This window comes from Pan troglodytes, chromosome 5, assembly GCF_028858775.2.
Source record: "Pan troglodytes isolate AG18354 chromosome 5, NHGRI_mPanTro3-v2.0_pri, whole genome shotgun sequence".
Lineage (NCBI taxonomy): Eukaryota > Metazoa > Chordata > Mammalia > Primates > Hominidae > Pan > Pan troglodytes.
Genome location: NC_072403.2, coordinates 425689 through 451849, shown reverse-complemented (window position 1 = coordinate 451849; position 26161 = coordinate 425689).

Genomic DNA, 26161 nt, shown 5'->3' with positions numbered 1-26161 from the left:
AGATGACTGTATAGGTATTTCCATGTTTTTACAGATGGCATTGTAGATATTTCCATGTTTATAGAGATAGCAGTGTAGGTATTTCCATGTTTATACAGATGGCGGTGTAGATATTTCCATGTTTATAGAGATAGCGGTGTAGATATTTCCATATTTATACAGATAACGGTTTAGATATTTCCATGTTTATACAGACCGCGGTGTAGATATTTCCATGTTTATACAGATAGCAGTGCAGATATTTCCATGTTTGTACAGATGGCGGTGTTGATATTTCCATCTATACACAGATGACCATGTAGATACTTCCATGTTTATGCAGATAGCGGTGCAGATATTTCCATCTTTATACAGAATGCGGTGTAGATATTTCCATCTTTATACTGTTGGCGGTGTAGATATTTCCATGTTTATACAAATGGCAGTGAAGATATTTCCATCTTTATACAGATAGTGTTGTAGATATTTCCATGTTTATACAGATAGCGGTGTAGTTACATCCATATTTCTGAAGATGGCGGTTTAGATATTTTCATGTTTATTGAGATGGAGTTGTATATATTTCCATGTATATAGAGAAAGCAGTGTAGATATTTTCATGTTTATAGAGAAAGCGGTGTAGGTATTTCCATGTTTATAGAGATAGCGGTGTAGATATTTCCATATTTATACAGATAGCGGTGTAGATATTTCCATGTTTATACAGATTGCGTTGTAGATATTTCCATGTTTCTACAGATGGCGGTGTAGATATTTCTATGTTTATAGAGATAGCTGTGTAGATATTGCCACGTTTATACAGATAGCGGTCTAGAAATATCCATGTTTATACAGATCGCTGTGTAAATATTTCCATCTTTGCAAAGATTGCCGTGTAGATATTTCCATGTTTACGCAGATAGCTGTGTAGATATTTCCAAGTTTACACAGATAGCTGTGTAGATATTTCCAAGTTTACACACATAGCGTGGTTGTTATATTCATGTTTATACAGATTGCGGTGTAGATATGTCCATGATTATGCAGTTAGCGGTGTAGATATTTTCATGTTTATACAGATAGCGGTGTATATATTTCCATGTTTACACAGATAGCAGTGTAGATATTTCCATGTTTATACAGACCGCGGTGTAGATATTTCCATGTTTATACAGATAGCGGTGCAGATATTTCCATGTTTTTACAGATCGCGGTGTTTATATTTACATCTATACACAGATGACCATGTAGATATTTCCATGTTTATACAGATTTCGGCGCAGATATTTCTATGGATATGTAGATGGCGGTGTAGATATTTCCATGTGTATACAGATAGCGGTGTAGATATTTCCATGTTTATATAGAGAGCGGTGTAGATATTTCCATGTATGTACACATAGCTGTGTAGATAATTCCATGTTTATACAGATGGCGGTGTAGATATTTCCATGTTTATACAGATAACGGTGTAGATATTTCCATGTTTATACAGATAGCCGTGTAAATATTTCCATGTTTATACAGATCACGGTGTAGATATTTCCATGTTTATACAGATAGCGGTGAAGATATTTCCATGTTTATACAGATAGCGGTGTAGATATTTCCATGTTTATACAGACCGTGGTGTAAATATTTCCATGTTTATAGAGATAGCGTTGCAGATATTTCCATGTTTGTACAGATGGCGGTGTTGATATTTCCATCTATACACAAATGACCGTGTAGGTATTTCCATGTTTATACAGATGGCGGCACAGATATTTCTATGGATATGTAGATGGCGGTGTACATATTTCCATGTTTATACAGAAAGCGGTGTAGTTATTTCCATGTTTATATAGATAGCGGTGTAGATATTTCCATGTATATACACATGGCTGTGTAGATATTTCCATGTTTATACAGATGGCGGTGTAGATATTTCCATCTTTATACAGATAACTTTCTAAGTATTTCCATGTTTATACAGATGGAGGTGTAGATATTTCGATGTTTACAGAGATAGCAGTGGAGATATTTCCATGTTTATACAGATAGCGGTGTAGATATTTCCATGTTTATACTGATCGCGGTGTAGATATTTCCATGTTTATAGAGATGGCGGTGTAGGTATTTCCATGTTCATAGAGATAGCGGTGTTGACTTTTCCATGTTTATAGAGATAGCAGTGTGGATATTTCCATGTTTATACAGATAGGGGTGTAGATATTTCCATGTTTATAGAGATGGCGGTGTAGATATTTCCATGTTTATACAGATCACGGTGTAGATGTTTCCATGTTTATACAGATCATGGTGTATATATTTCCATGTTTAAACAGATCGCGGTGTTGATGTTACCATGTTTATAGGGATAGCGGTGCAAATATTTCCACATTTATACAGATAGCGTTGTAGTTATTAGCATGTTTATACAGATAGCGGTGTAGATATTTCCTTATATAAACAGATGTCTGTGTATATATTTCCATGTTTAAACAGATGGCGGTATAGATATTTCCTAGTTTATACAAATAGCGCTGTAGTTATTTCCATGTTCATACAGATAGCGGTGAAGATATTTCCATGTATATACAGATGGCTGTGTAGATATTTCCACGTTTATACAGATTGCTGTGTACATATTTCCATGTTTACACAGATGACTTTGTAGGTATTTCCATGTTTATACAGATTGCGGTGTAGATATTTCCATGTTTATAGAGATAGCTGTGTAGATATTTCCATGTTTATACAGATAGCGGTGTAGATATTTCCATGTTTCTACAGATAGCGGTGTAGATATTTCCATGTTTATACAGATTGCGGTGTAGATATTTCCTTGTTTATACATATCGCAGTGTAGATATTTCCATGTTTATACAGATAGCGGTGTAGATATTTCCATGTTTATACAGATAGCGGTGTAGATATTTCCATGTTTCTACAGATAGCGGTGTAGGTATTTCCATGTTTATACAGATTGCGGTGTAGATATTTCCTTGTTTATACATATCGCGGTGTAGATATTTCCATGTTTATACAGATAGCGGTGTAGATATTTCCATGTTTATACAGATAGCACTGTAGATATTTCCATGTTTATACAGATGGCGGTGTAGATATTTCCATGTTTATAGAGATGGCGGTGTAGATATTTCCATGTTTATAGAGATAGCATTGTAGATATATCCATGTTCATAGAGATAGCAGTGAGGATATTTCCATGTTTATGCAGATAGCAGTGTAGATATTTCCATTGTTATAGAGATAGCGGTTTAGATATTTCATATTTATACAGATAGCGGTGTAGATATTTCCATGTTTATACAGATTGCGGTGTAGATATTTCCATGTTTATACACATGACTGTGTAGGTATTTCCATGTTTATACAGATGGCTTTGTAGATGTTTCCATGTTTATAGAGATAGCGGTGTAGATATTTCCATGTTTGTACAGATGGCGGTGTTGATGTTTCCATCTATACACAGATTGCCGTGTAGATATTTCCATGTGTATACAGATGGCATTGTAGATATTTCCATGTTTATACAGATGGTGGTGTAGATATTTCCATGTTTATACAGATTACTCTATAGGTATTTCCATGTTTATACAGATGGCAGTGTAGATATTTCCATGTTTATAGAGATAGCGGTGTAGATATTTCCATATTTATACAGATAACTGTGTAGATATTTCCATGTTTATACAGATATCGGTGTAAATATTTCCATGTTTATACAGATCATGGTGTAGTTATTTCCATGTTTATAGAGATAGCGGTGTAGATATTTCCATGTTTATACATATAGCGGTGTAGATATTTACATGTTTATACAGACCGCGGTGTAGATATTTCCATGTATATACAGATAGTAGTGTAGATATTTCCATGTTTATACAGATGGCGGTGTAGATATTTCCATGTTTATAGAGATAGCAGTGGAGATATTTCCATGTTTATACAGATAGCGGTGTAGATATTTCCATGTTTATACTGATCTTGGTGTAGATATTTCCATGTTTATAGAGATGGCAGTGTAGATATTTCCATGTTCATAGAGATAGCGGTGTTGATTTTTCCATGTTTATAGAGATAGCGGTGTGGGTATTTCCATGTTTATACAGATAGGGGTGTAGATATTTCCATGTTTATAGAGATGGCGGTGAATATATTTCCATGTTTATACAGATCACGGTGTTGATATTTCCTTGTTTATACAAATAACGTTGTAGATATTTCCATGTTTATACAGATAGCGTTGTAGGTATTTCCATGTTTATACAGATGGGTTTGTAGATATTTCCATGTTTATACAGATGACTTTGTAGGTATTTCCATGTTTATACACATGGCGGTGTAGATATTTCCATGTTTATAGAGATAGCTGTGTAGATATTTCCATGTTTATACAGATCTCGGTGTAGATATTTCCATGTTTATACAGATCGCGGTGTAGATATGTCCATGTTTATACAGATCGCGGTGTAGATATTTCCATGTTTATACAGATATCGGTGTAGTTATTTCCATGTTTTTACAGATATCGGTGTAGATATTTCCATGTTTACACAGATTGCGGTGTAGATATTTCCATCTTTCAACAGACGGCATTGTAGATATTTCCATGTTTATACAGATGGTGGTGTAGATACTTCCATGTTTATATAGATGGTGGTGTAGATATTACAATGTTTATACAGATGGCGTTGTAGATATTTCCATGTTTATATAGATGGTGGTGTAGATACTACCATGTATATACAGATAGCGGTGGAGATATTTCCATGTTTATACAGATCGTGGTGAAGATATTTCCATGTTTATACAGATCGGGGTGTAGATATTTCCATGTTTATACAGATCGTGGTGTAGATATTTCCATGTTTATACAGATAGCGGTGTAGATATTTCCATGTTTATACAGATAGTGGTGTAGATATTTCCATGTATATACAGATGGCTGTGTAGATATTTCCATGTTTATACAGATGGCTTTGTACATATTTCCATGTTTATACAGATGACTTTCTAGGTATTTCCATGTTTATACCGATAGCGATGTTGGTATTTCCACGTTTATACAGATAGCGATGTAGATATTTCAATGTTTATACAGCTCGCGGTGCAGATATTTATATCTTTATAAAGATGGCATTGTAGATATTTCCTTATTCACACAGATGGCGTTGTAGATGTTTCCGTGTTTATACAGATGGCGGAGTAGTTAGTTCCATGTTTATGGAGATGGCAGTGTAGATATTTTCATATTTATAGAGATGGCGGTGTAGATATTTCCATGTTTATAGAGATAGCAGTGTAGATATTTACATGTTTATACGGATGGCTGTGTAGATATTTCCATGTGTATACAGATGGCATTGTAGATATTTCCATGTTTATACAGATGACAGTATAGATATTTCCATGTTTTTACAGATGGCAGTGCAGATATTTCCATGTTTATAGAGATAGCAGTGTAGATATTTCCATGTTTGTACAGATGGCGGTGTTGATATTTCCATCTATACACAGATGGCCGTATAGATATTTCCATGTTTATACAGATGGCGGCGTAGATATTTCCATGGACATGCAGATGGCGGTGTAGATATTTCTATGTTTATACAGATAGCGGTGTAGATATTTCCATGTTTTCACAGATGGTGGTGTAGATATTTCCGTGTTTTTACGCATGGCGGAGTAGATACTTCCATCTTTATGGAGATGGCAGTGTGATATTTTCATGTTATAGAGATGGTGGTGTAGATATTTCCATATTTATAGAGATAGCGGTGTAGATATTTCCATCTTTCTACAGATGGCAGTGTAGATATTTCCATGTTTATACAGATGGCGGTGTAGATATTTCCATATTTATACAGATGTCTGTGTAGATATTTCCATGTGTATACAGATGGTATTGTAGGTATTTCCATGTTTATACAGATGGTGGTGTAGATATTTCCATGTTTATTCAGATGACTGTGTAGATATTTCCATGTTTTTACAGATGGCAGGGTAGATATTTGAATGTTTATAGAGATGGCGCTGTAGATATTTCCATGTTTATACAGATAACGGTGGAGATATTTCCATGTTTATGCAGAGAGCAGTGGAGATATTTCCATGTTTATACACATAGCGGTGTACATATTTCCTTGTTTATAGAGACAGCGGTGTAGGTATTTCCATGTTTATACAGATAGCGGTGCAGATATTTCCATGTTTATACAGATGCCTATGCAGATATCTCCTTATTTATACAGAGGGCTGTGTAGATATTTCTATGTTTATACAGATGGCAGTGTAGATATTTCCATGTTCCTACACATGACTGTGTAGGTATTTCCGTGTTTATACAGATGGCTTTGTGGCTATTTCCATGTCTATAGAGATAGCGGTGCAGATATTTCCATGTTTATACAGATAGCGGTGTATATATTTCCATGTTTATACAGATCGTGGTGTAGATATTTCCATGTTTATACAGATACCGGTGTAGATATTTCCATGTTTATACAGACCGCAGTGTAGATATTTCCATGTTTATAGAGATAGCAGTGTAGATATTTCCAAGTTTGTACAGATGGCGGTGTTGATGTTTCCATCTATACACAGTTTGCCGTGTAGGTATTTCCATGTTTATACAGATGGTATTGTAGATATTTCCATGTTTATACAGATGGTGGTGTAGATATTTCCATGTTTACACAGATAACTGTATGGGTATTTCCATGTTTATACAGATGGCGGTGTAGATATTTCCATGTATATAGAGATAGCGGTGTAGATATTTCCATATTTATACACATAACGGTGTAGAAATTTCCATGTTTATACAGATAGCGGTGTAAATAATTCCATGTTTATACAGGTAACGGTATAGATATTTCCTTGTTTATACAAATAGTTTTGTAGTTATTTCCATTTTTATACAGATGGCGGTGTAGATATTTCCATGTTTATAGAGAGAGCTGTGTAGATATTTCCATGTTTATACAGATAGCGGTGTAGATATTTCCATGTTTATACAGATCGCGGTGTAGATATTTCCATGTTTATACAGATCGCAGTGTAGATATTTCCATGTTTTACCGACAGCGGTGTTGGTAATTCCACGTTTATACAGATAGCGATGTAGATATATTCATGTTTATACAGCTCGTGGTGCAGATATTTATATCTTTATACACATGGCATTGTAGATATTTCCTTATTCACACTGATGGCGGTGTAGTGGTTTCCATGTTTATACAGATGGCGGAGTAGTTAGTTCCATGTTTATGGAGATGGCAGTGTAGATATTTTCATGTTTATAGAGATGGCGGGGTAGATATTTCCATGTTTATTGAGATAGCAGTGTAGATATTTACACGTTTATACAGATGGCTGTGTAGATATTTCCATGTGTATACAGATGGCATTGTAGTTATTTCCATGTTTATAGAGATGACTGTATAGGTATTTCCATGTTTTTACAAATGGCAGTGCATATAATTCCATGTTTATAGAGATAGCGGTGTAGATATTTCCATGTTTGTACAGATGGCGGTGTTGATATATCCATCTATACACAGATGGCCGTGTAGATATTTCCATGTTTTTACAGATGGCGGCGTAGATATTTCCATGGACATGCAGATGGCGTTGTAGATATTTCCATGTTTATACAGATAGCGGTGTAGATATTTCCATGTTTTCACAGATGGTGGTGTAGATATTTCCGTGTTTATACACATGGCGGAGTAGATAATTCCATCTTTATGGAAATGGCAGTATAGATATTTTCATGTTTATAGAGATGGCGGTGTAGATATTTCCATATTTATAGAGATAGCGTTGTAGATATTTCCATCTTTCCACAGATGGCAGTGTAGATATTTCCATGTTTATACAGATGGTGGTGTAGATATTTCCATCTTTATTCAGATGACTGTGTAGATATTTCCATGTTTTTACAGATGGCAGTGTAGATATTACAATGTTTATAGAGATGGCGCTGTAGATATTTCCATGTTTATACAGATGGCGGAGTAGATATTTCGATGTTTATAGAGATAGCAGTGGAGGTATTACCATGTTTATACAGATAGCGGTGTAGTTATTTCCATGTTTATACTGATGGTGGTGTAGATATTTCCATGTTTATAGAGATGGCGGTGTAGATATTTCCATGTTCATAGAGATAGCGGTGTTGATTTTTCCATGTTTATAGAGATAGCGGTGTGGATATTTCCATGTTTATACAGATAGGGGTGTAGATATTTCCATGTTTATACAGATCGCGGTGTAGATATTTCCATGTTTTTACAGATATCGGTGTAGATATTTCCATGTTTACTCAGATTGCGGTGTAGATACTTCCAACTTTCTACAGATGGCATTGTCGATATTTCCATGTTTATATAGATGGCGGTGTAGATATTTCCATGTGTATATAGATGGTGGTGTAGATATTACCATGTTTATACAGATCGCAGTATAGATATTTCCATGTTTATACAGATCGCGGTGTAGATATGTCCATGTTTATACAGATAGCGGTGCAGATATTTCCATGTTTATACAGATTGCGGTGTACATATTTCCATGTTTATAGAGATAGCGTTATAGCTATTTCCATGTTTATAGACATAGCGGTGTAGATATTTCCATGTTTATATACATGGCGTTGTAGATATTTCCATGTTTTACCGACAGCGGTGTTGGTAATTCCACGTTTATACAGATAGCGATGTAGATATTTCCATGTTTATCCAGCTCGCGGTGCAGATATTTATATGTTTATACAGATGGCATTGTAGATATTTCCTTATTCACACTGCTGGCGCTGTAGATGTTTCCTTGTTTATACAGATGGCGGAGTAGTTAGTTCCATGGTTATGGAGATGGCAGTGTAGATATTTTCATGTTTATAGAGATGGCGGTGTAGATATTTCCATGTTTATAGAGATAGCAGTGTAGATATGTTCATGTTTACACAGATGGCTGTGTAGATATTTCCTTGTTTGTACAGATGGCATTGTAGATATTTCCATGTTTATACAGATGACTGTATAGTTATTTCCATGTTTTTACAGATGGTAGTGCAGATATTTACATGTTTATAGAGATAGCGTTGTATATATTTCCATGTTTGTACTGATGGCGGTGTTGATATATACATCTATACACAGATGGCCGTGTAGATATTTCCAAGTTTGGACAGATGGCGGCGTGGATATTTCCATGGACATGCAGATGGCGGTGTAGATATTTCCATGTTTATACAGATAGCGGTGTAGATATTTCCATGTTTTCACAGATCGTGGTGGAGATATTTCCGTGTTTATACAAATGGTGGAGTAGATATTTCCATTTTATGGAGATGACAGTGTAGATATTTTCATGTTTATAGAGATGGCGGTGTAGACATTTCCATATTTATAGAGATAGCGGTGTTGATATTTCCATATTTCCACAGATGGCGATGTAGATATTTCCATGCTTATACAGTTGGCGGTGTAGATATTTCCATATTTATACAGATGTCTGTGTAGATATTTCCGTGTGTATACAGATGGTATTGTAGGTATTTCCATGTTAATACAGATGGTGGTGTAGATATTTCCATGTTTATTCAGATGACTGTGTAGATATTTCCATGTTTTTACAGATGGCAGTGTAGATATTTCAATGTTTATAGAGATGGTGCTGTAGATATTTCCATGTTTATACAGATAACTGTGGAGATATTTCCATGTTTATACAGACAGCAGTGGAGATGTTTCCATGTTTATACACATAGCGGTGTACATATTTCCATGTGTAAAGAGACAGCGGTATAGGTATTTCCATGTTTATACAGATAGCGGTGAATATATTTCCATATTTATACAGATGCCTACGCAGATATATCCATATTTATATAGAGGGCTGTGTAGATATTTCTATGTTTATACAGATGGCAGTGTAGATATTTCCATGTTCCTACACATGACTGTGTAGGTATTTCCATGTTTATACAGATGGCTTTGCAGATATTTCCATGTCTATAGAGATAGCGGTGCAGATATTTCCATGTTTACACAGATTGCGGTGTAGATATTTCCATCTTTCTACAGATGGCATTGTAGATATTTCCATGTTTATACAGATGGCGTTGTAGATATTTCCATGTTTATATAGATGGTGGTGTAGATATTACCATGTTTATACAGATAGCGGTGTAGATATTTCCATGTTTATACAGATCGTGGTGTAGATATTTCCATGTTTATACAGATATCGGTGTAGATATTTCCATGTTTACACAGTTTGTGGTGTAGATACTTCCATCTTTCTACAGATGGCATTGTCGATATTTCCATGTTTATAAAGATCGTTGTGAAGATATTTCCATGTATATAAACATCGCGGTGTAGATATTTCCATGTTTATACAGATCGCGGTGTAGTTATTTCCATGTTTATACAGATAGCGGTGTAGATATTCCCATGTTTATACAGATAGCGGTGTAGATATTTCCATGTTTATAGAGATAGCGGTATAGCTATTTCCATGTTTATATAGATGGCGTTGTAGATATTTCCATGTTTTACCGACAGCGGTGTTGGTAATTCCACGTTTAAACAGATAGCGATGTAGATATTTCCATGTTTATCCAGCTCGCGGTGCAGATATATATATGTTTATACAGATGGCATTGTAGATATTTCCTTATTCACACTGATGGCGGTGTAGATGTTTCCTTGTTTATGCAGATGGCAGAGTAGTTAGTTCCATGTTTATGGAGATGGCAGTGTAGATATTTTCATGTTTATAGAGATGGCGGTGTAGATATTTCCATGTTTATAGAGATAGCAGTGTAGATATTTACATGTTTACACAGATGGCTGTGTAGATATTTCGTTGTGTATACAGATGGCATTGTAGATATTTCCATGTTTACACAGATGACTGTATAGTTATTTCCATGTTTTTACAGATGGCAGTGCAGATATTTACATGTTTATAGAGATAGCGTTGTATATATTTCCATGTTTTTACTGATGGCGGTGTTGATATATCCATCTATACACAGATGGCCGTGTAGATATTTCCATGTTTGGACAGATGGCGGCGTGGATATTTCCATGGACATGCAGATGGCGGTGTAGATATTTCCATGTTTATACAGATAGCGGTGTAGATATTTCCATGTTTTCACAGATCGTGGTGGAGATATTTCCGTGTTTATACACATGGCGGAGTAGATATTTCCATCTTTATGGAGATGACAGTGTAGATATTTTCATGTTTATAGAGATGGCGGTGTAGACATTTCCATATTTATAGAGATAGCGGTGTAGATATTTCCATATTTATACAGATGGCGGTGTAGATATTTCCATGTGTATACAGATGGTATTGTAGGTATTTCCATGTTTATACAGATGGTGGTGTAGATATTTCCATGTTTATTCAGAAGGCAGTGTAGATATTTCAATGTTTATAGAGATGGCGCTGTAGATATTTCCATGTTTATACAGATAACGGTGGAGATATTTCCATGTTTATACAGACAGCAGTGGAGATGTTTCCATGTTTATACACATAGCGGTGTACATATTTCCATGTTTATAGAGACAGTGGTGTAGGTATTTCCATGTTTATACAGATACCGGTGCAGATATTTCCATGTTTATACAGATGCCTATGCAGATATATCCATATTTATACAGAGGGCTGTGTAGATATTTCTAAGTTTATACAGATGGCGGTGTAGATATTTCCATGTTCCTACACATGACTGTGTAGGTATTTCCATGTTTATACAGATGGCTTTGTAGATATTTCCATGTCTATAGAGATAGCGGTGTAGATATTTCCATGTTTATAGTGATAGCGGTGTAGATATTTCCATGTTTATACAGATGGTGATGTAGATATTTCCCTGTTGATACAGATATCTTTGTAAGTATTTCCATGTTTATACAGATGGTGGTGTAGATATTTCGATGTTTATAGAGATAGCAGTGGAGATATTTCCATGTTTATACAGATAGCGTTGTAGATATTTCCATGTTTATACTGATCGTGGTGTAGACATTTCCATGTTTATAGGGATGGCGGTGTAGATATTTCCATGTTCATAGAGATAGCGGTGTTGATTTTTCCATGTTTATAGAGATAGCGGTGTGGATATTTCCATGTTTATACAGATAGGGGTGTAGATATTTCCCTGTTTATAGAGATGGCGGTGTAGATATTTCCATGTTTATACAGATCACGGTGTAGATATTTCCTTGTTTATACAAATAGCGGTGTAGTTATTTCCATGTTTATACAGATAGTGGTGTAGATATTTCCATGTATATACAGATGGCTGTGTAGATATTTCCATGTTTATACAGATGGCTGTGTAGATATTTCCATGTTTATGCAGATGACTTTGTAGGTATTTCCATGTTTATACAGATGGCGGTGTCGATATTTCCATGTTTATAGAGATAACTGTGTAGATATTTCCATGTTTATACAGATAGCGGTGTAGATATTTCCATGTTTATACAGATCGCGGTGTAGATATTTCCATGTTTATACAGATCGCGGTGTAGATATTTCCATGTTTATACAGATAGCGGTGTAGATATTTCCATGTTTTTACAGATATCGGTGTAGATATTTCCATGTTTACACAGATTGCGTTGTAGATATTTCCATCTTTCTACAGATGGCATTGTAGATATTTCCATGTTTATACATATGACTGTATAGGTATTTCCATGTTTTTACAGATGGTGGTGCAGATATTTCCATGTCTATAGAGATAGCGGTGTAGATATTTCCATGTTTGTACAGATGGCGGTGTTGATATTTCCATCTATACACAGATGGCCGTGTAGATATTTCCGTGTTTATTCAGATGGCGGCGTAGATATTTCCAAGGACATGCAGATGGCGGTGTAGTTATTTCCATGTTTATACAGATAGCGGTGTAGGTATTTCCATGTTTACACAGATGGCGGTGTAGATATTTCCGTGTTTACACACATGGCGGAGTAGATACTTATATCTTTATGGAGATGGCAGTGTAGATATTTTCATGTTCATAGAGATGGCGGTGTAGATATTTCCATATTTATAGAGATAGCGGTGTAGATATTTCCATCTTTCTACAGATGGCAGTGTAGATATTTCCATGTTTATACAGATGGCCGTGTAGATATTTCCATATTTATACAGATGTCTGTGTAGATATTTCCATGTGTATACAGATGGTATTGTAGCTATTTCCATGTTTATACAGATGGTGGTGTAGATATTTCCATGTTTATTCAGATGAATGTGTAGATATTTCCATGTTTTTACAGATGGCAGTGTAGATATTTCTATGTTTATATAGATGGCGCTGTTGATATTTCCATGTTTATACAGATAACGGTGGAGATATTTCCATGTTTATACAGAGAGCAGTGGATATATTTCCATGTTTATACACATAGCGGTGTACATATTTCCATGTTTATAGAGACAGCGGTGTAGGTATTTCCATGTTTATACAGATAGCGTTGCAGATATTTCCATGTTTACGCAGATGCCTATGCAGATATTTCCATATTTATACAGAGGGCTGTGTAGATATTTCTATATTTATACAGATGGCAGTGTAGATATTTAAATGTTCCTACACATGACTGTGTAGGTATTTCCATGTCTATATAGATGTCTTTGTAGTTATTTCCATGTTTATAGAGATAGCGGTGCAGATATTTCCATGTTTATACAGATAGCGGTGTATACATTTCCATGTTTATAGAGATCATGGTGTAGATATTTCCATGTTTATACAGATACCGGTGTAGATACTTCCATGTTTATACAGACAGCAGTGTAGATATTTCCATGTTTATAGAGATAGCAGTGTATATATTTCCATGTTTGTACAGATGGCGGTGTTGATGTTTCCATCTATACACTGATTGCCGTGTAGGTATTTCCATGTGTATACAGATGGCATTGTAGATATTTCCATGTTTATATAGATGGTGGTGTAGATATTTCCATGTTTACACAGATGACTGTATAGGTATTTCCATGTTTATACAGATGGCGGTGTAGATATTTCCAAGTTTATAGAGATAGCGGTGTAGATATTTCCATATTTATACAGATAACGGTGTAGAAGTTTCCATGTTTATACAGATAGCGGTGTAAATATTTCCATGTTTATACAGATCACGGTGTAGATATTTCCATGTTTATAGAGATAGCAGTGTAGATATTTCCATGTTTATACCGATAGCAGTGTTGATATTTCCATGTTTATACAGACCGCGGTGTAGATATTTCCATGTTTATACAGATAGCGGTGCAGATATTTCCATGTTTGTACAGATGGCGGTGTTGATATTTCCATCTATACACAGATGACCGTGCAGATATTTCCATGTTTATAAAGATGGCGGCGCAGATATTTCCATGGATATGTAGATGGTGGTGTAGATATTTCCATGTTTATACAGATAGCGGTGTAGTTATTTCCATGTTTATATAGATAGCGGTGTAGATATTTCCATGTATGTACACATGGCTGTGTAGATATTTCCATGTTTATACAGATGGCGGTGTAGATATTTCCATGTTTATACAGATAACTTTGTAAGTATTTCCATGTTTATACAGATGGCGGTGTAGATATTTCGATGTTTATAGAGATAGCAGTGGAGATATTTCCATGTTTATACAGATAGCGGTGTAGATATTTCCATGTTTATACTGATCGTGGTGTAGACATTTCCATGTTTATAGAGATGGCGGTGTAGATATTTCCATGTTCATAGAGATAGCGGTGTTGATTTTTCCATGTTTATAGCGATAGCGGTGTGGATATTTCCATGTTTATACAGATAGCGGTGTAGGTATTTCCCTGTTTATAGAGATGGCAGTGTAGATATTTCCATGTTTATTCAGATCTCGGTGTAGATATTTCCTTGTTTATACAAATAGCGGTGTAGTTATTTCCATGTTTATACAGATAGTGGTGTAGATATTTCCATGTATATACAGATGGCTGTGTAGATATTTCCATGTTTATACAGATGGCTGTGTAGATATTTCCATGTTTATACAGATGACTTTGTAGGTATTTCCATGTTTATACAGATGGCGGTGTAGATATTTCCATGTTTATAGAGATAACTGTGTAGTTATTTCCATGTTTATACAGATCGCGCTGTAGATATTTCCATGTTTATACAGATCGCGGTGTACATATTTCCATGTTTATACAGATCGCGGTGTAGATATTTCCATGTTTTTACAGATATCGGTGTAGATATTTCCATGTTTACACAGATTGCACTGTAGATATTTCCATCTTTCTACAGATGGCAGTGTAGATATTTCCATGTTTATACAGATGGCCGTGTAGATATTTCCATATTTCTACAGAAGTCTGTGTCGATATTTCCATGTGTATACAGACGGTATTGTAGCTATTTCCATGTTTATACAGATGGTGGTGTAGATATTTCCATGTTTATTCAGATGAATGTGTAGATATTTCCATGTTTTTACAGATGGCAGTGTAGATATTTCAATGTTTATACAGATGACTTTGTAGGTATTTCCATGTTTATACAGATGGCGGTGTAGATATTTCCATGTTTATAGAGATAACTGTGTAGATATTTCCATGTTTATACAGATATCGGTGTAGATATTTCCATGTTTACACAGATTGCAGTGTAGATATTTCCATCTTTCTACAGATGGCATTGTAGATATTTCCATGTTTATACAGATGACTGTATAGGTATTTCCATGTTTTTACAGATGGCGGTGCAGATATTTCCATGTCTATAGAGATAGCGGTGTAGATATTTCCATGTTTGTACAGATGGCGGTGTTGATATTTCCATCTATACACAGATGGCCGTGTAGATATTTCCATGTTTATTCAGATAGTGGCATAGATATTTCCAAGGACATGCAGATGGCGGTGTTGTTATTTCCATGTTTATACAGATAACGGTGTAGGTATTTCCATGTTTACACAGATGGTGGTGTAGATATTTCCGTGTTTATACACATGGCGGAGTAGATATTTCCATCTTTATGGAGATGGCAGTGTAGATATTTTCATGTTCATAGAGATGGCGGTGTAGATATTTCCATATTTATAGAGATAGGGGTGTAGATATTTCCATCTTTCTACAGATGGCAGTGTAGATATTTCCATGTTTATACAGATGGCCGTGTAGATATTTCCATATTTATACAGATGTCTGTGTAGATATTTCCATGTGTATACAGATGGTATTGTAGTTATTTCCATGTTTATACAGATGGTGGTGTAGATATTTCCATGTTTATTCAGATGAATGTGTAGATATTTCCATGTTTTTACAGATGGCAGTGTAGATATTTCAATGTTTATATAGATGGCGCTGTTGATATTTCCATGTTTATACAGATAACGGTGGAGATATTTCCATGTTTACACAGATGTCTGTATAGGTATTTCCATGTTTATACAGATGGCGGTGTAGATATTTCCAAGTTTATAGAGATAGCGGTGTAGATATTTCCATATTTATACAGATAACGGTGTAGAAGTTTCCATGTTTATACAGATAGCGGTGTAAATATTTCCATGTTTATACAGATCACGGTGTAGATATTTCCATGTTTATAGAGATAGCGGTGTAGATATTTCCATGTTTATACCGATAGCGGTGTTGATATTTCCATGTTTATACACACCGTGGTGTAGATATATCCATGTTTATATAGATAGCGGTGCAGATATTTCCATGTTTGTACAGATGGCAGTGTTGATATTTCCATCTATACACAGATGACCGTGCAGATATTTCCATGTTTATACAGACGGCGGCACAGATATTTCCATGGATATGTAGATGGCGGTGTAGTTATTTCCATGTTTATACAGATAGCGGTGTAGTTATTTCCATGTTTATATAGATAGCGGTGTAGATATTTCCATGTATGTACACATGGCTGTGTAGATATTTCCATGTTTATACAGATGGCGGTGTAGATATTTCCATGTTTATACAGATAACTTTGTAAGTATTTCCATGTTTATACAGATGGCGGTGTAGATATTTCGATGTTTATAGAGATAGCAGTGGAGATATTTCCATGTTTATACAGATAGCGGTGTAGATATTTCCATGTTTATACTGATCGTGGTGTAGACATTTCCATGTTTACAGAGATGGCGGTTTAGATATTTCCATGTTAATAGAGATAGCAGTGTTGATTTTTCCATGTTTATAGAGATAGCGGTGTGGATATTTCCATGTATATACAGATAGGGGTGTAGATATTTCCCTGTTTATAGAGATGGCAGTGTAGATATTTCCATGTTTATACAGATCACGGTGTAGATATTTCCTTGTTTATACAAATAGCGGTGTAGTTATTTCCATGTTTATAGAGATAGTGGTGTAGATATTTCCATGTATATACAGATGGCTGTGTAGATATTTCCATGTTTATACAGATGACTTTGTAGGTATTTCCATGTTTATACAGATGGCGGTGTAGATATTTCCATGTTTATAGAGATAACTGTGTAGATATTTCCATGTTTATACAGATAGCGGTGTAGATATTTCCATGTTTATACAGATCGCGGTGTAGATATTTCCATGTTTATACAGATCGCGGTGTAGATATTTCCATGTTTATACAGATAGCGGTGTAGATATTTCCATGTTTTTACAGATATCGGTGTAGATATTTCCATTTTTACACAGATTGCGGTGTAGATATTTCCATCTTTCTACAGATGGCATTGTAGATATTTCCATGTTTATACAGATGACTGTATAGGTATTTCCATGTTTTTACAGATGGCGGTGCAGATATTTCCATGTATATAGAGATAGCGGTGTAGATATTTCCATGTTTGTACAGATGACGGTGTTGATATTTCCATCTATACACAGATGGCCGTGTAGATATTTCCATGTTTATTCAGATGGCGGCATAGATATTTCCAAGGACATGCAGATGGCGGTGTAGTTATTTCCATGTTTATACAGATAGCGGTGTAGTTATTTCCATGTTTACACAGATGGTGGTGTAGATATTTCCGTGTTTATACACATGGCGGAGTAGATATTTCCATCTTTATGGAGATGGCAGTGTAGATATTTTCATGTTCATAGAGATGGCGGTGTAGATATTTCCATATTTATAGAGATAGCGGTGTAGATATTTCCATCTTTCTACAGATGGCAGTGTAGATATTTCCATGTTTATACAGATGGCCGTGTAGATATTTCCATATTTATACAGATGTCTGTGTAGATATTTCCATGTGTATACAGATGGTATTGTAGCTATTTCCATGTTTATACAGATGGTGGTGTAGATATTTCCATGTTTATTCAGATGAATGTGTAGATATTTCCATGTTTTTACAGATGGCAGTGTATATATTTCAATGTTTATATAGATGACGCTGTTGATATTTCCATGTTTATACAGAAAACGGTGGAGATATTTCCATGTTTATACAGAGAGCAGTGGAGATATTTCCATGTTTATACACATAGCGGTGTACATATTTCCATGTTTATAGAGACAGCGGTGTAGGTATTTCCATGTTTATACAGATAGCGTTGCAGGTATTTCCATGTTTACGCAGATGCCTATGCAGATATTTCCATATTTATACAGAGGGCTGTGTAGATATTTCTATATTTATACAGATGGCAGTGTAGATATTTAAATGTTCCTACACATGACTGTGTAGCTATTTCCATGTTTATACAGATGTCTTTGTAGTTATTTCCATGTTTATAGAGATAGCGGTGCAGATATTTCCATGTTAATACAGATAGCGGTGTATATATTTCCATGTTTATAGAGATCATGGTGTAGATATTTCCATGTTTATACAGATACCGGTGTAGATATTTCCATGTTTATACAGACCGCAGTGTAGATATTTCCATGTTTATAGAGATAGCAGTGTATGTATTTCCATGTTTGTACAGATGGCGGTGTTGATGTTTCCATCTATACACTGATTGCCGTGTAGGTATTTCCATGTGTATACAGATGGCATTGTAGATATTTCCAAGTTCATACAGATGGTGGTGTAGATATTTCCATGTTTACACAGATGACTGTATAGGTATTTCCATGTTTATACAGATGGCGGTGTAGATATTTCCAAGTTTATAGAGATAGCGGTGTAGATATTTCCATATTTATACAGATAACGGTGTAGAAGTTTCCATGTTTATACAGATAGCGGTGTAAATATTTCCATGTTTATACAGATCACGGTGTAGATATTTCCATGTTTATAGAGATAGCGGTGTAAATATTTCCATGTTTATACCGATAGCGGTGTTGATATTTCCATGTTTATACAGACCGCGGTGTAGATATTTCCATGTTTATACAGATAGCGATGCAGATATTTCCATGTTTGTACAGATGGCGGTGTTGATATTTCCATCTGTACACAGATGACCGTGTAGATATTTCCATGTTTATACAGATTGCGGCGCAGATATTTCCATGGATATGTAGATGGCGGTGTAGATATTTCCATGTTTATACAGATAGCTGTGTAGTTATTTCCATGTTTATATAGATAGCGGTGTAGATATTTCCATGTATGCACACATGGCTGTGTAGATATTTCCATGTTTATACAGATGGCGGTGTAGATATTTCCATGTTTATACAGATAACTTTGTAAGTATTTCCATGTTTATACAGATGGCGGTGTAGCTATTTCGATGTTTATAGAGATAGCAGTGGAGATATTTCCATGTTTATACAGATAGCGGTGTAGATATTTCCATGTTTATACTGATCGTGGTGTAGATATTTTCATGTTTATAGAGATGGCTGTGTAGATATTTCCATGTGTATACAGATGGCATTGTAGATATTTCCATGATTATACAGATGACTGTATAGGTATTTCCATGTTTTTACAGATGGCAGTGCAGATATTTCCATGTTTATAGAGATAGCGTTGTAGATATTTCCATGTTTGTACAGATTGCGGTGTTGATACTTCCATCTACACACAGATGGCCGTGTAGATATTTCCATGTTTATACAGATGGCCGCGTAGATATTTCCATGGTCATGCATATGGCTGTGTAGATATTTCCATGTTTATACAGACCGTGGTGTAGATATTTCCCTGTTTACACAGACACCTGTGTAGATATTTCCATGTTTATACAGACCGCAGTGTAGATATTTCCATGTTTATAGAGATAGCAGTGTAGATATTTAAATGTTTGTACAGATGTCGGTGTTGATGTTTCCATCTATACACAGATTGCCGTGCAGGTATTTCCATGTGTATACAGATGGCATTGTAGATATTTCCATGTTTATACAGATGGTGGTGTAGATATTTCCATGTTTACACAGATGACTGTATAGGTATTTCCATGTTTATAGAGATTGCGGTGTAGATATTTCCATGTTTATACAGATAGCTGTGTAGATATTTCCATCTTTATACAGATGGCGGTGTAGATATTTCCATGTTTATACAGATAGAATTGAAGATATTTCCTTGTTTATACAGATAGTGGTGTAGATATTTCCAAGTTTATACAGATGGCGGTGTAGATACATCCATGTTTCTGAAGATGGCGGTGTAGATATTTTCATGTTTATAGAGATGGCGGTGTAGATATTTCCATTAATATAGAGATTGCAGTGTAGATATTTCCATGTTTATAGAGAAAGCGGTGTAGGTATTTCCATGTTTATAGAGATAGAGGTGTAGATATTTCCATATTTATACAGATAGCGGTGTAGGTATTTCCAGGTTTATACAGATTGCGGTGTAGATATTTCCATGTTTCTACAGATGGCGTTGTATATATTTCCTTGTTTATACAGACAGCGGTGCAGATATTTCCATGTTTATACAGGTAGCGGTGTAGATATTTCCATGTTTACAGAGATGGCGGTGTAGTTATTTCCATCTTTGCACAGATTGCCGTGTAGATATTTCCATGTTTACGCAGATAGCTGTGTAGATATTCCCAAGTTTACACAGATAGCTGTGTAGATATTTCCATGTTTACACACATAGCATTGTAGATATTTCCATGTTTATACAGATTGCGGTGTAGATATGTCCATGTTTATACAGAAAGCGGTGTAGATATTTTCATGTTTATAAAGATAGCGGTGGAGATATTTCCATGTTTATAGAGACTGCAGTATAGATATTTGCATGTTTATACAGATAGCGGTGTAGATATTTCCATGTTTACAGAGATAGCAGTGTAGATATTTCCATCTTTGCACAGATTGCTGTGTAGATATTTCCGTTTTTACACAGATAGCTGTGTAGATATTTCCAAGTTTACACAGATAGCTGTGTAGATATTTCCATGTTTATACAGATAGCGGTGTAGATATTTCCATGTTTATACAGATATCGGTGGAGATATATCCCTGTTTATACAGATAGCGATGTAGATATTTCCATGTTTGTACAGATAGCGGTGTAGATATTTTCATGTTTATAGAGATAGCAGTGTAGATATTTCCATGTTTATACACATGGCTGTGCAGATGTTTCCATGTGGGTACAGATGGTGGTGTAGGTATTGCCAAATTTACACAGATACCGGTGTAGATATTTCCAAGCTTACACAGATAGCTGCGTAGATATTTCCATGTTTACAGAGATAACATTGTAGATATTTCCGTGTTTATACAGATTGCGGTGTAGTTATTTCCATGTTGATACAGATAGCGTTGTAGATATTTCCAGGTTTATACAGGTAGCGGTGTAGAAATTCCCATGTTTATACAGATCACTTTGTAGACATTTCCATTTTTCTACAGATGTCAGTGTAGATATTTCCAAGTTTATACAGATGGCAGTGTAGATATTTCCATGTTTATACAGATGTCTGTGTAGATATTTCCATGTTTTTTCAGATGGCAGTGTAGATATTTCTACGTTTATAGAGATGGCGGTTTAGTTATTTCTATGTTTATAGAGAGAGCGGTGCAAATATCTCCATGTTTATAGAGATGGTGGTGTAAGTTTTCCATGTTTATAGAGATAGCGGTGTAGATATTTCCATGTTTATACAGATAACGGTGTTGTTATTTCCATGTTTATACAGATGGCGGTGTAGATATTTCCATGTTTATACAGCTTGCCGTGTAGATATTTCCATCTTTATACAGATGGCAGTGTAGATATTTCCATGTTTATACAGATAGCGGTGTAGATATTTCCATGTCTATAGAGATAGCGGTGTAGTTATTTCAATATTTATACAGACTGTGGTGTAGATATTTCTATCTTTATACAGATGGTGGTGTAGTTATTTCCACGTTTATAAAGATGGCAGTGAGGGTATTTCCATGTTTATACAGATAGTGATGTAGATATTTCCATGTTTATACAGATGGTGGTGTAGATACATCCATGTTTCTGAAGATGGCGGTGTAGATATTTTCATGTTTATAGAGATGGAGGTGTAGATATTTCCATGTATAAATAGATAGCAGTGTAGATATTTTCATGTTTATAGAGAAAGCGGTGTAGGTATTTCCATGTTTGTACAGATGGCAGTGTAGATATTTCCATGTTTATACAGATAGCGGTGTAGATATTTCCATGTTTACAGAGATAGCCTTGTAGATATTTCCATCTTTGCACAGATTGCGGTGTAGGTATTGCCAAATTTACACAGATAGCGGTGTAGATATTTCCAAGTTTACACAGATAGCTGTGTAGATATTTCCATGTTTACAGAGATAGCATTGTAGATATTTCCATGTTTATACAGATTGTGGTGTAGTTATTTCCATGTTGATACAGATAGCGGTGTAGATATTTCCATGTTTATACATGTAGCGGTGTAGAAATTCCCATGTTGATACAGATCGCTTTGTAGACATTTCCATCTTTCTACAGATGTCAGTGTAGATATTTCCAAGTTTGTACAGATGGCAGTGTAGATATTTCCATGATTATACAGATGTCTGTGTAGATATTTCCATGTTTATGCAGATGGCGGTGTAGATATTTCCATTTTTATAGAGATGGTGGTGTTGTTATTTCTATGTTTATAGAGATAGCGGTGTAAATATCTCCATGTTTATAGAGATGGTGGTGTAAGTATTTTCATGTATATAGAGATAGCGGTGTAGATATTTCCATCTTTATACAGATAACGGTGTTGGTATTTCCATGTCTATACAGATAGCGGTGTAGATATTTCCAGGTTTATACAGCTCGCGGTGTAGATATTTCCATCTTTACAGATGGCAGTGTATATATTTCCATGGTTATACAGATAGCGGTATAGATATTTCTATGTATATAGAGATAGCGTTGTAGGTATTTCCATGTTTATACAGATTGTGGTGTAGATATTTCCAACTTTATACTGATGGCGGTGTAGATATTTCCATGTTTATACAGATGGCAGTGAAGATATTTCCATGTTCATAGAGATATTGGTGTAGATATTTCCATGTTTATACAGATAGCGGTGTAGATATTTCCATGTTTATAGAGACAGTGATGTAGATATTTGTGTGTTTATAGAGATAGCATTGTAGATATTTCCATGTTTATAGAGAGAGTGGTGTAGATATTTCCATGTTTATACAGATAGAGGTGTAGATATTTCCATGTTTATAGAGACAGCAGTGTAGATATTTCCATGTTTATACAGATAGCGGTGTAGATATTTCCATGTTTATAGAGATAGCGGTGTAGATATTTCCATGTTTATAGAGTTAGCGGTGTAGATATTTCCATGTTTATAGAGACGGCGGTGTAAATAGTTCCATGTTTATACAGATAGCGTTGTAAATGTTTACACATTTACAGAGATAGCGGTGTAGATATTTCCACGTTTACAGAGATTTTATGAAAAGTTATTTTATGAAGACCAAACAAGTCATTGGGGTACCTACCTTATGTCATTTTTTACATTGAGAGTGTTAAAAATACCCCTACCCTAACCAATACCCTGACATATAGAGCCAGGAAAGGCCATGCAATAAAGGATTCTTGGGCTTGTAAGCCTGATAACAAAAACTTATCACAGAAGACTGCAAAAAACACAATCTTGCACAAAGCCCATTGCAACTTTGCACACAACAATGCTTTTGAAGGATATTTGCCCAACAACTGCCTGTCCAACCTGGGCCTGGCATCACCTTTGTTATTGATCTTTGTAGCCAAGGATAGTCATTTCCATATGATCATATAATCTTCCTCATTTTTTCTTTTGTCTTCCTTTACCTCCGTGAATATGCATATAGTTTACTCTGGCTTGCCTGTTTCTGTTGCAAGGCTCTGTTTCCAAACGAATATCTTTTTCTTGTGGAGAGCCTCTCTCTGTTTGTTATTTAGGTTGATAAGAGAAATGTGAACATTTGAGAGCTCAGGTAAAAGGCTTAGTCTACAGTGAAACTTTTTTGCACCCTTAGATGCTTACTTCCACTACAACTTGCAGGTGAGCCTTGAAAAGTTCTTGGAATAAGTTTGAGCTTTGGTCTTCTCCGATTCATTTAGCATAGATTCTCAAAATGTGGTCCCTGGACCCACAGCATCAGCATCACCTGGAGATTGTTAGAAATGCAAATCATCGGGCCTCATTCCAGACCCTCAGCTGGAAACTCTAAGGGCATGGCCAGACCCTCTGTAGCTGAACAAGCCATCCAGGTGGTTTTGATGCAGCTAAAGTTCTGGAACAACTAATGTAGCCCCATTTGGAAAACTTGCCTCTACAGGCCTCCCTAGCTGGTAAACTGCTAGCATTTTTTGTTTGTTTGTTTCTTTGTTTTGATACAGGGTCTTGCTCTGTTGAACAGACCGTGACCTCCTGGGTTCAAGCGAGGACTCAGCCTCCTGAGTAGCTGGGACTACAGGTATGTGCCACCACCATGCCCAACTACTTTTTGTATTTTTTTTTTTTGTAGGGATGGGGTTTTAGCCCAGGCTAGTCTCAAACTCCTGGACTCAAGCAATCTGCCCACTTTGGCCTCACGAAGTGCTGGGATTATAGGCATGGGCCACCACTCCTGGCCCAAAGTTCATATTTTAACTACTAACCTAAATTATTTTAAAAACAAAATTCTCCTTGGACTCAAACCAGGTCAGAGTGACATGATCATGTGCCTGTTTTGTGCAGGGTGAAGTGAGATTATTATCTAGGAATTAGCTGAAATGTCCTGAGGGTGACAAAGAGGAGCTGTGTTTTCAGCCAAATATCAGAACCAGGGCCACTGCCTGCCGCTGAACCCCAGCGGGGACCCCTACTTTGTGTTTATCTGTGGTGGCTACGCTTGCCCACCTAGGTGGGAACCACGAGAATGACTCCAGACTTTTCCAGGGACTGCATGCCAGGGTATTTTTACAATTTATGTGTAGACTTTGTTCGGGTGGAAAAGTTATTTTATGAAGACGAAACAAGCAATTGGGGTACCTACCTTATGGCATTTTTTACATTGAGAGTGTTAAAAATACCCCTCCCCTAACCAAAACCCTGACAAATAGAGCCAGGGAAGGCCATGCAATAAAGAATTCTTGGGCTTGTATGCCTGATAACAAAAACTTATCACAGAAGACTGCAAAAAACACAATCTTGCACAAAGCCCATTGCAACTTTGCACACAACAATGCTTCTGAAGGATATTTGCCCAACAACTGCCTGTCCAAACTGGGCCTGGCATCACCTTTGTTATTGATCTTTGTAGCCAAGGATAATCATTTCCAAATGATCATGTAATCTTCCTCATTTTTTCTTTTGTCTTCCTTTACCTCCGTGAATATGCATATAGTTTACTCTGGCTTGCCTGTTTCTATTGCAAGGCTCTGTTTCCAAACGAATATCTTTTTCTTGTGGAGAGCCTCTCTCTGTTTGTTATTTAGGTTGATAAGAGAAATGTGAACATTTGAGAGCTCAGGTAAAAGGCTTAGTCTACAGTGAAACTTTTTTGCACCCTTAGATGCTTACTTCCACTACAACTTGCAGGTGAGCCTTGAAAAGTTCTTGGAATAAGTTTGAGCTTTGGTCTTCTCCGATTCATTTAGCATAGATTCTCAAAATGTGGTCCCTGGACCCACAGCATCAGCATCACCTGGAGATTGTTAGAAATGCAAATCATCGGGCCTCATTCCAGACCCTCAGCTGGAAACTCTAGGGGCATGGCC